Source organism: Mustelus asterias, chromosome 30, assembly GCF_964213995.1.
Source record: "Mustelus asterias chromosome 30, sMusAst1.hap1.1, whole genome shotgun sequence".
In the NCBI taxonomy this organism is placed as follows: domain Eukaryota; kingdom Metazoa; phylum Chordata; class Chondrichthyes; order Carcharhiniformes; family Triakidae; genus Mustelus; species Mustelus asterias.
In genome coordinates, this window is record NC_135830.1 from 9891066 (window position 1) to 9904711 (window position 13646).

Here is a 13646-nt window from a genome sequence, read left to right on the forward strand (position 1 = left end):
AATGGTGTGATATTTATTCAGGCTGTGTAACTGGTTAAAGCTCTTTAGTCAGTGCACTGGAACGCTGTTGGTGCTTTTCCAGTCACACTGATGTTTGAAATCTTTTCAAATCAACAGACCGGACAACCATTTCTCCTTCTAGATTCAAAGGCCAATGATATTCAACTCCCAAGGAATATGATTCTGTTGGGTCTCGATGTGATTTTTGAGATTTCTGCCTGTGATTCCTCTTTCAACATCCTGTAAAACGAGTTTACAAAAGTCATCAGTGTCAGAACAGAAATTCAGAACAGACAATTCTAGTTTCTATGGAGCATTCTTTCCTCTCTCATTCCCCAAAAGCCGTGAATCTCCATCCCACTCACTCTCCCTCCATTCTCACTCTGCTGTATCTAATATTCACCCTCCCAATTCTCCTGAAGGTACTGATTGAGGCTGATTGACAGATCCATGCTCACTGCTTCCACTCCAGCACATAGAAATCATAAGAAATAGAAGCAACAGTTGGCCATTCAGCCCATCGAATTGCCACAACCATTCAGTGAGAATTGGCCGATCTACCTCAGCACCATTTCCCACGCTCTCCCCCAGATCACTCAATGTCTTCAATATCTCAAAACTTATCAATCTCCGGCTTGAAATTTCTCGATGACTGAGGCTCCACAGTCCTCTGGGGTGCAGAATTCCAAAACTACACCACATACTTGAGTGAGGAAATCCCTCCTCATCTTAACTTTCTCTCCATTTCCCTACCTGTTTCCCATAACCCTTGACACCTTTATCAATCAAAAATCAGTGTAACTCACCCTGGAATATATTCAATGGCCCTCAACCTCCACTGATCCCTGTGGAGAAGAAATCCAAACACGAATGACTCTAATAGGCAAGAGATGAATGACTGGAAATATCTAAGGTAGCGACAGTACAATATTAATCTGTCTGAAGCTCAATCTTCATTCAGAGAGAGAGGAGCAGCAGCTTTGCTGGGCAACAATGGAGGAAGCTCCATGCGGCCATGCACACAAGTCCCAGACTCTGATTGGCTGGAGGACCAGCGCCCATCTGGTCCTCCACGCGTTGCCATTGGTCAATCTGCCGCATGTGGACAATGAGGGGGCGGTACCCGAGCCCACGTGGGGGTGGGCGGGGCTTTGACCGCCAGCCGCGCTGAGCTGGTGTCCAATCCGCAGTGTGCTGCTTCTGTAACCAGTGATATTGCTGCCAATGGGACACTGTGTGCTGGGAACGCCCCTCTGAGTCATTGTAGAACAGTAGAACAGTACAGCACAGAACAGGCCCTTCGGCCCACGATGTTGTGCCGAGCTTTATCTGAAACCAAGATCAAGCTATCCCACTCCCTATCATCCTGGTGTGCTCCATGTGCCTATCCAATAACCGCTTAAATGTTTCTAAAGTGTCTGACTCCACTATCACTGCAGGCAGTCCATTCCACACCCCAACCACTCTCTGCGTAAAGAACCTACCTCTGATATCCGTCCTGTATCTCCCACCATGAACCCTATAGTTATGCCCCCTTGTAATAGCTCCATCCACCCGAGGAAATAGTCTTTGAACGTTCACTCTATCTCTCCCCTTCATCATTTTATACACCTCTATTAAGTCTCCCCTCAGCCTCCTCCGCTCCAGAGAGAACAGCCCTAGCTCCCTCAACCTTTCCTCATATGACCTACCCTCCAAACCAGGCAGCATCCTGGTAAATCTCCTCTGCACTCCTTCCAGCGCTTCCACATCCTTCCTATAGTGAGGTGACCAGAATTGCACACAATATTCCAAATGTGGTCTCACCAAGGTCCTGTACAGTTGCAGCATAACCCCACGGCTCTTAAACTCCAACCCCCTGTTAATAAAAGCTAACACACTATAGGCCTTCTTCACAGCTCTATCCACTTGACTGGCAACCTTTAGAGATCTGTGGATATGGACCCCAAGATCTCTCTGTTCCTCCACAGTCTTCAGAACCCTACCTTTGACCCTGTAATCCACATTTAAATTTGTCCTACCAAAATGAATCACCTCACATTTATCAGGGTTAAACTCCATTTGCCATTTTTCAGCCCAGCTTTGCATCCTATCTATGTCTCTTTGCAGCCTACAACAGCCCTCCTCCTCATCCACTACTCCACCAATCTTGGTGTCATCAGCAAATTTACTGATCCACCCTTCAGCCCCCTCCTCTAAGTAATTAATAAAAATCACAAAGAGCAGAGGACCAAGCACTGATCCCTGCGGCACACCGCTAGCAACCTGCCTCCAATCCGAAAATTTTCCATCGACCACCACCCTCTGTCTTCGGTCAGACAGCCAGTTGCCTATCCAATCGGCCAACTTTCCCTCTATCCCACACCTCCTCACTTTCATCATAAGCCGACCATGGGGGACCTTATCAAACGCCTTACTAAAATCCATGTATATGACATCAACTGCCCTACCTTCATCAACACACTTAGTTACCTCCTCAAAAAATTCTATCAAATTTGTGAGGCACGACTTGCCCTTCACGAATCCGTGCTGACTATCTCGGATTAATCCGCATCTTTCTAAATGGTCGTAAATCCCATCCCTAAGGACCCTTTCCATCAATTTACCAACCACCGAAGTAAGACTAACCGGTCTATAATTACCAGGGTCATTTCTATTCCCTTTCTTAAACAGAGGAACAACATTCGCCATTCTCCAGTCCTCTGGCACCATCCCCGTGGACAGCGAGGACCCAAAGATCAACGCCAAAGGCTCTGCAATCTCATCCCTTGCCTCCCAAAGAATCCTAGGATACATTTCATCAGGCCCAGGGGACTTATCGACCTTCAGTTTATTCAAAACTGCCAAGACATCCTCCCTCCGAACATCTATTTCCTCCAGCCTATTAGCCTGTAACACCTTCTCTTCCTCAAAAACATGGCCCCTCTCCTTGGTGAACACTGAAGAAAAGTATTCATTCATCACCTCGCCTATCTCTACTGACTCCATACACAAGTTCCCACTACTGTCCTTGACCGGCCCTAACCTCACCCTGGTCATTCTTTTATTCCTCACATAAGAGTAAAAAGCCTTGGGGTTTTCCTTGATCCGACCCGCCAAGGACTTCTCATGTCCCCTCCTAGCTCTCCTAAGCCCCTTTTTCAGCTCATTCCTTGCTAACTTGTAACCCTCAATCGAGCCATCTGAACCTTGTTTCCTCATCCCTACATAAGCTTCCCTCTTCCTTTTCACAAGACATTCCACCTCTTTTGTGAACCATGGTTCCCTCACTCGGCCATTTCCTCCCTGCCTGACAGGAACATACCTATCAAGGACATCCAGTATTTGTTCCTTGAAAAAATTCCACTTTTCATTAGTTCCTTTCTCTGACAGTTTCTGTTCCCAACTTATGCCCCCTAATTCTTGCCTAATCGCATCATAATTACCCCTCCCCCAATTGTAAACCTTGCCCTGCCGTACGGCCCTATCCCTCTCCATTGCAATAACAAAAGACACCGAATTGTGGTCACTATCTCCAAATTGCTCTCCCACAACCAAATCTAACACTTGGCCCGGTTCATTTCCCAGTACCAAATCCAATGTGGCCTCACCTCTAGTCGGCCCATCCACATATTGTGTCAGGAAACCCTCCCGCACACACTGCACAAAAACTGCCCCATCCAAACTATTTGACCTACAAAGGTTCCAATCAATATTTGGAAAGTTAAAGTCCCCCATGACAACTACCCTGTGACCCCCACACATATCCATAATCTGCTTAGCAATTTCTTCCTCCACATCTCTATTACTATTTGGGGGCCTATAGTAAACTCCTAGCAATGTGACCGCTCCTTTCCTATTTCTAACTTCAGCCCATATTACCTCAGTGTGCAGATCCCCCACGAAGTGCCTTTCCGCAGCCGTTAAACTATCCTTGATTAACAATGCCACTCCTCCACCTCTTTTACCAGCTTCCCTACACTTAGTGAAACATCTATACCCCGGAACGTCCAACAACCATTCCTGTCCTTGTTCTACCCACGTCTCCGTAATGGCCACAACATCGTAGTCCCAAGTACCAATCCACGCCCCAAGTTCATCTACCTTGTTCCGGATGCTCCTTGCATTGAAGTAGACACACTTCAACCCACCTTCCTGTCTACCAGTACCCACCCTTGACCCTGATACCTTCCCCAATACCTCACCACCCTCACTGACTTCTGGACTACAACTCCCTTTCCCACTCCCCTGACAAATTAGTTTAAACCCCCCTGAAGAGCCGTAACAAATTTCCCTCCGAGGATATTGGTGCCCCTCTGGTTCAGGTGCACCCCGTCCTGTTTGTACAGGTCCCACCTTCCCCAGAACGTGTTCCAATTATCCATGTATCTGAAACCCTCCCTCCTACACCATCCCTGCAACCACATATTTAACTGCACTCTCTCCCTGTTCCTCAACTCGCTATCAGGTGGTACCGGCAACGTACCAGAGATGACCACATGTTTCGTCTTGGCTCTCAGCTTCCAGCCCAGCTCCAGAAATTCCTGCTTTAAATCCCCGTCCCTTCTCTTACCTATGTCATTGGTACCAATGTGCACCACGACTTGTGACTGTTTCCCCTCCCCCTTCAGAATCTGGAAAACACGGTCTGAGACATCACGGACCTTGGCATCCGGTAGGCAACATACCATCCGTGAGTCTCTTTTGCTGCCACAGAACCTCCTATCTATCCCTCTAACTAACGAGTCCCCAATAACTATCGCCCTCCCGCTCTCCCCCTTTCCCTCCCGAGCCACAGAGACGGACACAGTGCTGGAGATCCTCTCACTGCGGCTCCCCACTGGTATGTCATCCCCCTCAACCGTATCCAAAGCGGAATACTTGTTGCTAAGGGGAACGACCACCGGGGATCCCTGCACGGACTGCTTCCTCCCAGCCCCTCTCACCGTCACCCATCTGTTTTCAATCCTCGGAGTAACTGTATTCCTAAAGCTTGTGTCTATGGCCATCTCTGCGTCCCTGATGATCCTAAGTTCATCCAACTCCAGCTCCAGTTCCCTAACACGGTTTTGGAGGAGCTGCAGATGGGTGCACTTCCCACAGGTGTAATCAGCAGGGACACTGTCGTCGTCCCTCACCTCAAACATAGTGCAAGAGGAACATTGCACTGCCTGCACACCCATCCCCTCGAGATACCTTGCCAGTACCAGGTAGAAAGTGCAAAAATGAATTCAACTCACCCCTGCTCGCCCTTTCAGCCTAAGCCCTGTGAGCCAAAGTCTTATAGCTCACACTCTGCTTCCCACACACTCAAGCCCTGTGAGCCAAAGTCTTATAGCTCACACTCTGCTTCCCACACACTCAAGCCCTGTGAGCCAAAGTCTTATAGCTCACACTCTGCTTCCCACACACTCAAGCCCTGTGAGCCAAAGTCTTATAGCTCACACTCTGCTTCCCACACACTCAAGCCCTGTGAGCCAAAGTCTTATAGCTCACACTCTGCTTCCCACACACTCCACTGCCCGCTCCCGACGCTGCCCGCTGTATACTGCAGCCTACCTTTTATACTTCACGCGCTTAAAAAACCCTTCCCAGACTCCTTTGCTGCCCACTTCTAGTTTTCACTTTAAACTTGAAAAACTGCTGTTAAAGTAAAGGCCAAAAAAATACACACACTAGCTGACTAATTAAATAAATAAACAATTCAATTAATCCAATTAATCTCTTACCAGCACTGCTGCTTTCAATCACCCCTCTCAGCTTGCTCCAGTGGATCAATGAGCACAATTGTGACGGCACAATGGAGCCCTGCCTCAATCAGCCAATAGCAATCACTCTGCTCCGCGGTGACATCTCCAGGTTCAGGCGCGCGGACCCGGGAGCCCCGCCCCCACCCATTGTTCCCCCAGTCTGTACATTCCACACATTGTTAGTCCAGTCAGATAGACATCTGGCCGCCTGCATGGAGATTTCCAGCTCTCTGTGTCCAGGACAGGAGTAAGAAGTCTCACAACACCAGGTTAAAGTCCAACAGGTTTATTTGGTAGCAAATACCACTCGCTTTCGGAGCGCTGCCCCATCATCAGGTGGAGTGGAGAAATACTCACAAACAGGGCATACAGAGACACAAACTCAATTTACAGAATAATGATTGGAATGCAGTCTTTACAGATCATCAAGTCTTAAAGGTACAAACAATGTGAATGGAGGGAGCATTAAGCACAGGTTAAAGAGATGTGTATTGTTTCCAGACAGGACAGCCAGTGAGATTCTGCAAGTCCAGACAAGCTGTGGGGGTTACAGATAGTGTGACATGAACCCAAGATCCCGGTTGAGGCTGTCCTCATGTGTGCGGAACTTGGCGATCAGTTTCTGCTCATCCAGGACAGGAAGCAGTGAGCATGGATCTGTCTATAGAACGGGGTAAGGGTTTGCTCTGCAGAGAGCCAGCATTGAATCAGTGGTCCGAATGGCCCCATTCCAAGCCCTGATGTCTGGCTGATCTAAAGAGAGAAATTTCAGCTGCTCCAGTCTCTCCAACTAACTGAATTGCCTCAGCATAGAACCGTGCAGTGCAGAAGAGGCCCTTCAGCCCATCGAATCTGCACCGACACGCAAGAAACGCCTGACTTCCCACCTAATCCCATTTACCAGCACCTGGCCCATAGCCTTAACTGTTCTGACTTGCTGTGGTAAACCACCGTTAGCTTATTACCTGTACATGTGACATGCCTGGACACATCCCTGCCGGCCCTACCTGAGACTCCTCCCCCCCCGGTCCAGGTATAAAGGCGACTGCTCCCCACCCCCCTGCCTCAGTCTCTGGACGGACCAGTTCATCGGCATGAGTGTGCTCCAAGTCTTTTGCTAATAAAAGCCTATTTGTTCTTGCATACAAACTAGTCTTTGCTCGATTGATGGTGCATCAATTTTATTCGCAAAAGTTTTGGGATGGAGCTGATACTAAAACCTGACAAACTCGAACTGGACCCTCAAGCTGTCAGAGCCTCTAACAGCTTAGATCACTGGCTGCGCTGTTTCAAAACTTTCCTCACCTCCTCCTCCGTCGTCCGGACCGACACCGACAAGCTACACGTGCTCCACGCCTGGGTAAGCGATCAAGTATTCTCGATGATTAGAGACGCTGAAACTTACAAGGATGCGATTGAACTTTTAAAAGGCCAGTACAACAAACAGTCTAATGAAATCTACGCCAGACATCTTCTGGCTACTTGCAGACAACAGCCAGGAGAATCGGGTGATCAATTCCTGCGTGCGTTGCGAGCATTGGCAGGGCCTGCAACTGCATGACCGTAACAGCCGCCCAAAACACTGAGGACTTAATCAGAGATGCCTATGTCACAGGTATCAGGTCAAACTATATCTGACAACGACTGCTGGAACAGGATGGGCTGCACCTACAAAAGATTGTGGCACTTGCCGACTCGTTAGAGGTGGCCTCCCGTAATCTCGAGGCCCACACCCCCGACCACGGGGGCGCATCGTGCACACCGCAGCCGCCGCCACCTCTGTACTCGGGAGGGCCGCAGGCCTATGCCACGCCACGTGCCACCAATGACCCGACCGCTGCGGCAGTCTCCGGAGGCCCGAAGTGCTACTTCTGTGGCCTGGGGAAGCACCCTGACAATGCCGCCCAGCGAAGGATGCGATCTGCTCCGGGTGTGGAAAGAAGGGCCATTACGTGAAGGTATGCAGAGCAAAATCGACCTCCAAGCCCAGTAGCGCCACGTGTGACCCGAGGGGGCCACCATCTTGGGCGCCGGTAGCCGTGTGTGAGCCGTGCGGGCTGCCATCTTGGATGCCATCAGCCGCGTGTGGGCCGCCATCTTGGATGCCATCGACCGCGTGTGGGCCGCCATCTTGGACGTCATCAGCCGCGTGCGACTACTCGCAAAATCCAACGGTGGCTTCGATTACGCTGGACCAATCCAGGCCTCACCAACTCGCCAGGTCCATGATGGACATCGAGGTAAACGGTCACATTACAAACTGTTTGTTTGACTGTCGGAGTACGGAGAGCTTTATTCACCCTAACACAGTGAGTCACTATGCCCTTTCAGTTCTGCCAGTGAAGCAAACGATCTCCATGGCTTCAAAGTCCCACTCGGTGGATGTCCTTGGGTACTGCGTGGCGACCCTGACTGTACGGGGCACAGTGTACAAAAATTTCAGGCTCTTCGTGCTGCCACAACTCTGCGCTGCCGTACTCCTGGGGCTAGATTTCCTGAGTCACCTTAAGAGCGTCACCATGGAGTATAATGGGCCTTTCCCCCCGCTCTCCGTTTGCAATCAGCAGTTCTTAGATCGCCCACCGCGTACCACCTGCAGCCTCTTGACCCTTAAAGTCGCCCCTCCCTCACTGTTTGAAAATCTCACCCCCGATTGCAAGCCCATCGCCACCAAGAACAGACGGTACAGTGCTGGAGACAGAGCTTTTATCAGGTCCGAAGTGCAACGGCTCCTAGGGGAGGGGATCATTGAGGCCAGTACCAGCCCCTGGAGAGCCCAAGTAGTAGTTGTTAAAACTGGAGAGAAACATCGAATGGTCATTGACTACAGTCAGACTATTAACCGATACAGGCAGCTGGACGCGTACCCCCTTCCCCGCATAGAAATTGATAAATTCTTGATTTCTCGAGGAATTAAGGGCTATGGGGAGAGAGCGGGTAAATGGAGTTGAAATCAACCATGATTGAATGGTGGAGTGGACTCGATGGGCCGAATGGCCTTACTTCCGCTCCTATGTCTTATGGTCTTATGGTCTTATATCTGACATGGTTAATCAAATTGCGCAATATCGGGTGTTCTCCACCATCGATGTTTTGTGTCTTAGGCTGCCCTCCAGGGGAAGACTTTGGGAAATGAGAGAGAAAAGAATGCTCCATAGAAATTAGAATTGTCTGTTCTGAATTTCTATGTTGTACTGACACTGATGACTTTTGCAAATTCCTTTTGCAGGATATCAGAAGGTGAAGATTTAAAGACGAATATCAAACCAAACTTCACATCAAAATCTAACATAGTCACTCAGTTCATTGGGACCTGAATATCATCGACCTTTGAATCTAGAATGGAAATGTTTCTCTGCTCTGTCTGCTTCAGGAGATTTTAAACATCAGTGTGACTGGAAAAGCACCGAGACACACACACACTGAAACATGCACACACCTGAGTGACTGTGGAAAGAACTTTAACCAGTTAAACAGCCTGAAAATACATTGCAGCAGAGAGACCGCACCCATGTTATGTTGTAATTGAACTGATTGTCAAACCTGGAGAGTCACAAGGACACCCGCACCATGGAGAAACTGTGTAAATGTGGGGACTGTGGGAAAGGATTCAGGTTCCCATCTGCACTGGAAACTCATCGGCGCAGTCACACTGGGGAGAGAACATTCACCTGCTGTGTGTGTGGGAAGGGATTCACTCAGTTATCCCATTTACAATTACACCAGGCAGTTCACACCGGGAAGAGGCCATTCACCTGCTCTGTGTGTGGGAAGGGATTCACTCAGTTGCCCAACCTGTTGAGCCACAAGGTCACTCACACCCAAGACAGACCCTTTCAATGCTCTGACTGTGGGAGTGGCTTCAAAAGCTCTCGGGAACTGATGGTCCACCAACCCATTCACACTGACGAGAGACCGTTTAGCTGCTCTCACTGCTCAAAGAGGTTTAGGAGGTCATCCACACGGCGGAGACACCAGCGAGTTCACACCGGGGAGAGACCGTTCACCTGCTTTGTGTGTGGGAAGGGATTCAATCGGTCATCCAACCTGCAGAGACACCAGCAAGTTCACAAGTGATTACAGGGTTTGGATTCTTTCTCTCTCAATCTTTCTCTCTTTCTCTTCCCCCCCCTGCTCTTTCCCCCCCCCCCCCCGCCCACAGGATGGATGAATCTCTGACTCCCTTCCCACACTGTGAGCAGGTGACTAGCCTCTCCTCAGCGTGAATTCACTGGTGTCTCAGCAGATTCGATGAATGATTGAATCCCTTCCCACAAGTGCAGCATATGAACGGTCTCTCCCCGGTGTGACTGCGTCGATGAGATTCTACCTCAGATGGGGCTCTGAATCCCTTCCCACAGTCTCCACATTTCCATGGTTTCTCCATGGTGTCGGAGTCCTTGTGTCTCTCCACAATCAGTGCACTGGAACACTCTGATACGGGTGTGTGAATCTCAGTGCTTTTCCACTCACACTGATGTTAAAAAGGTTGATGATTTTCACGTCCTTATGAATCAAGTGACTCTTTTGAGATTTCCATTTTCCAAACCTCTCCTTCCAATATCCACTGAAAGCAGTTTACAAAAATCATCACTGTCAGCACATGATAGAAATTCAAAACAGACAATTGTAGTTTCTATGGAACATTCTTTAAATTTCCACCCACGCCCCTCACACATACACTCTCTCTCTCATTCCATTGAGCATTCTGCAGCACGGTAGCACAGTGGTTAGCACTGCTGCCTCACAGCTCCAGGGACCCGGGTTCGATTTCCGGCTTGGGTCACTGTGTGTGTGGAGTTTGCACGTTCTCCCCGTGTCTGCATGAGTTTCCTCCCACATTCTGAAAGACGTGCTGGTTAGGTGCATTGACCCGAACAGGTGCCGGAGTGTGACAACTAGGGGAATTTCACACTAACTTCATTGCAGTGTTAATATAAGCCTTACTTGTGACTATTAAATAAACTTTAAACTTTAATATACACTACCCAATTCCCCTGAAGGTGCTCATTAATGCTGATCGACACTCACCATTTCATGTTCCTGACAGATCGTAAGAAATAGTTAGAAATTCAGCCCACCAAGCTGTTCAATTGAATTCTTTTTATTCATTTATGGGACATGGATGTCGCTGGCTGGCCAGCATTTATTACCCATCCCTAGTTGCCATTGGAGGGCAGTTGAGAGTCAACCACATTGTTGTGGCTTTGGAGTCACATGTTGGCCAGACCAAGTGTGAGGTATTGCACTTTGGAAGGACAAACCAAGGTAGAACATACAAGGTAAATGGTCGGCACTGAAGAGTGCAGTAGAACAGAGGGATCTGGGAATACAGATACATAATTTCCTAAAAGTGGCGCCACAGGTAGATAGGGTCATAAAGAGTGCTTTTGGTACATTGGCCTTTATAAATCAAAGTATCGAGTATGAGAGTTGGAGTGTCATGGTGAGGTTGTATAAGACATTGGTGAGGCCGAATTTAGAGTATTGTGTGCAGTTTTGGTCACCTAATTACAGGAAGGATATTAATAAGGTTGAAAGAGTGCAGAGAAGGTTCACAAGGATGTCGCCGGGACTTGAGAAACTGAGTTACAGAGAAAAGTTGAATAGGTTAGGACTTTATTCCCTGGAGCATAGAAGATTGAGGGGAGATTTGATAGAGGTGTATAAGATTTTGATGGGTATAGATAGAGTGAATGCGAGCAGGCTTTTTCCACTGAGGCTAGGGGAGAAAAAAACCAGAGGGCGTGGGTTAAGGGTGAAAGGAGAAAAGTTTAAAGGGAATATTAGGGGGGGCTTCTTCACGCAGAGAGTGATGGGAGTCTGGAATGAGCTGCCGGATAAAGTGGTAAGTGCTTTTAACATTTAAGAAAAACTTGGACGGGTTCATGGATGAGAGGGGTGTGGTCCAAGTGCAGGTCAGTGGGATGAGGCAAAAAAATGGTTCAGCACAGCCAAGAAGGGCCAAAAGGCCTGTTTCTGTGCTTTAATGTTCTATGGTTCTATGGTCTGAAAACATGTACCAAACGACTCAAGAACAACTTCTTCCGACTGTCATGTTTGAATGGTCATATCATATATTAAGCTGATCTTTCTCTTCACCCTACCTGTACCTGCACCCTATCCTTTCCTTCTCCCCATGTACTCCATGAAAGGTATGCTTTGTCTGTATAGCGTGCAAGAAACAATACTTTTCAGTGGATCCCAATACATTTGACAATAAATCAAATCAAAATTTAATGCACATATTGTGAAGTAGAAATCATGCAGGGCAATTGCCACACTTGAGGGACAGTGCAAGGCTCCCTCTACACTTTCCCATCAAACACTCCTGAGGTATGTACAACCCATCTAAGGTACAGAGGAAAGTTCTCTCCAAATCATCCTGTGAAAAACTCGCAGGGGAAGCACTGCCCAAGCTAGGTACAAAGGAAAACTCCCATTATGTGCCAGATCAGTGTCAGAGAGGAGGAACATTTTAGATAAGAAAAACTCCATCTGCATTGCCCCACCAAACACTCCCAGCCCATAATGAGCTGGGTTCCAGGTTAGTTACCAGGCGATTAAATTATGTCATAAAGCATAATCCAGTTGGTCCTCTCTTTGACCTTTTAAAGATGGCGAATTGGGACATCCTGTCCCCAAACAGCGCCAGAGAGTAGGCACAGTTTTCATAAACTCCCTCTACACCGCCCCATCAAACACTCCTAGCCCAGAATGAGCTGAGCTCAAGGAGGTTAGTGACCAGGCAATGAAATGATGTCTTAAAACATCCCCATTTGGTCTAGCATCTTATTCATACTGGGAATGTCAGGGTGAAAACTGGAACATTCTGTCTCCAAACACATCCCCTCCTGTTTACACCGGGAATGATGTGGAGATGACAGTGTTGGACTGGGGTAAACACAATAAGAAGTCTCACAACACCAGGTTAAAGTCTAACAGGTTTATTTGGTAGCAAAAGCCACTAGCTTTCGGAGAGCTGCTCCTTCGTCAGGTGAATGGGATTTCAGTTCACAAACAGGCCATATAAAGACACAAACTCAATTTACAAAATAATGGTTGGAATGCGAGTCTTTACAGGTAATCAAGCCTTAAAGGTACAGACAATGCGAGTGGAGGGAGCGTTAAGCGCAGGTTAAAGAGATGTGTATTGTCTCCAACCAGGACAGTTAGTGAGGCTGTCCTCATGTGTGCGGAACTTGGCTATCAGTCTCTGCGTTCTCCAAGGCGGCCTTCACGACACACGACAACGCAGAGTCGCTGAGCAGAGACTGATAGCCAAGTTCCGCACACGAGGACGGCCTCAACCGGGATATTGGGTTCATGTCACACTATCTGTAACTCCCATGACTTGCCTGGGCTTGCAAAATCTCACTAACTGTCCTGGCTGGAGACAATACACATCTCTTTAACCTGTGCTTAACCCTTTCTCCACTCACATTGTCTGTACCTTTAAAGACTTGATTACCTGTAAAGACTCGTATTCCAACCATTATTTTGTAAATTGAGTTTGTGTCTTTATATGCCCTGTTTGTGAACAGAACTCCCACTTACGTGATGAAGGAGCAGTGCTCCGAAACCTAGTGGCTTGTGCTACCAAATAAACCTGTTGGACTTTAACCTGGTGTTGTGAGACTTCTTACTGTGTTTACCCCAGTCCAACACCGGCATCTCCACATCTTGGAAATATATCGTCGTTCCTTCGCAGTCGCTGGGTCAAAATGCTGGAATTTCCTCCCTACCAGCAGGGTGGATGTACCCGCACCACATGGACTGCATTGGGTTCAGGTCCCATACATCACAAAGGTGGACACTCCTGCGCCCCCTACAAACATGGCGATCGCACCTGCACCCTGTTGCACATTGCCCCTTACAAAGATGCCGGCCGCACATGCGCACTGATAGACATTGCCA

General features: G+C 48.3%; 2 protein-coding genes across 2 annotated transcripts in view; both read right to left on the bottom strand.

Moving 5' to 3' along the window:
- The window catches only part of LOC144481017 (uncharacterized), a 192388-nt gene that overhangs the window by 169199 nt on the left and 9543 nt on the right, over nt 1-13646 (bottom strand). The window lies entirely within an intron of this gene.
- The window catches only part of LOC144480743 (uncharacterized), a 97932-nt gene that overhangs the window by 83023 nt on the left and 1263 nt on the right, over nt 1-13646 (bottom strand). The gene's annotated exons all lie outside the window — the stretch shown is intronic.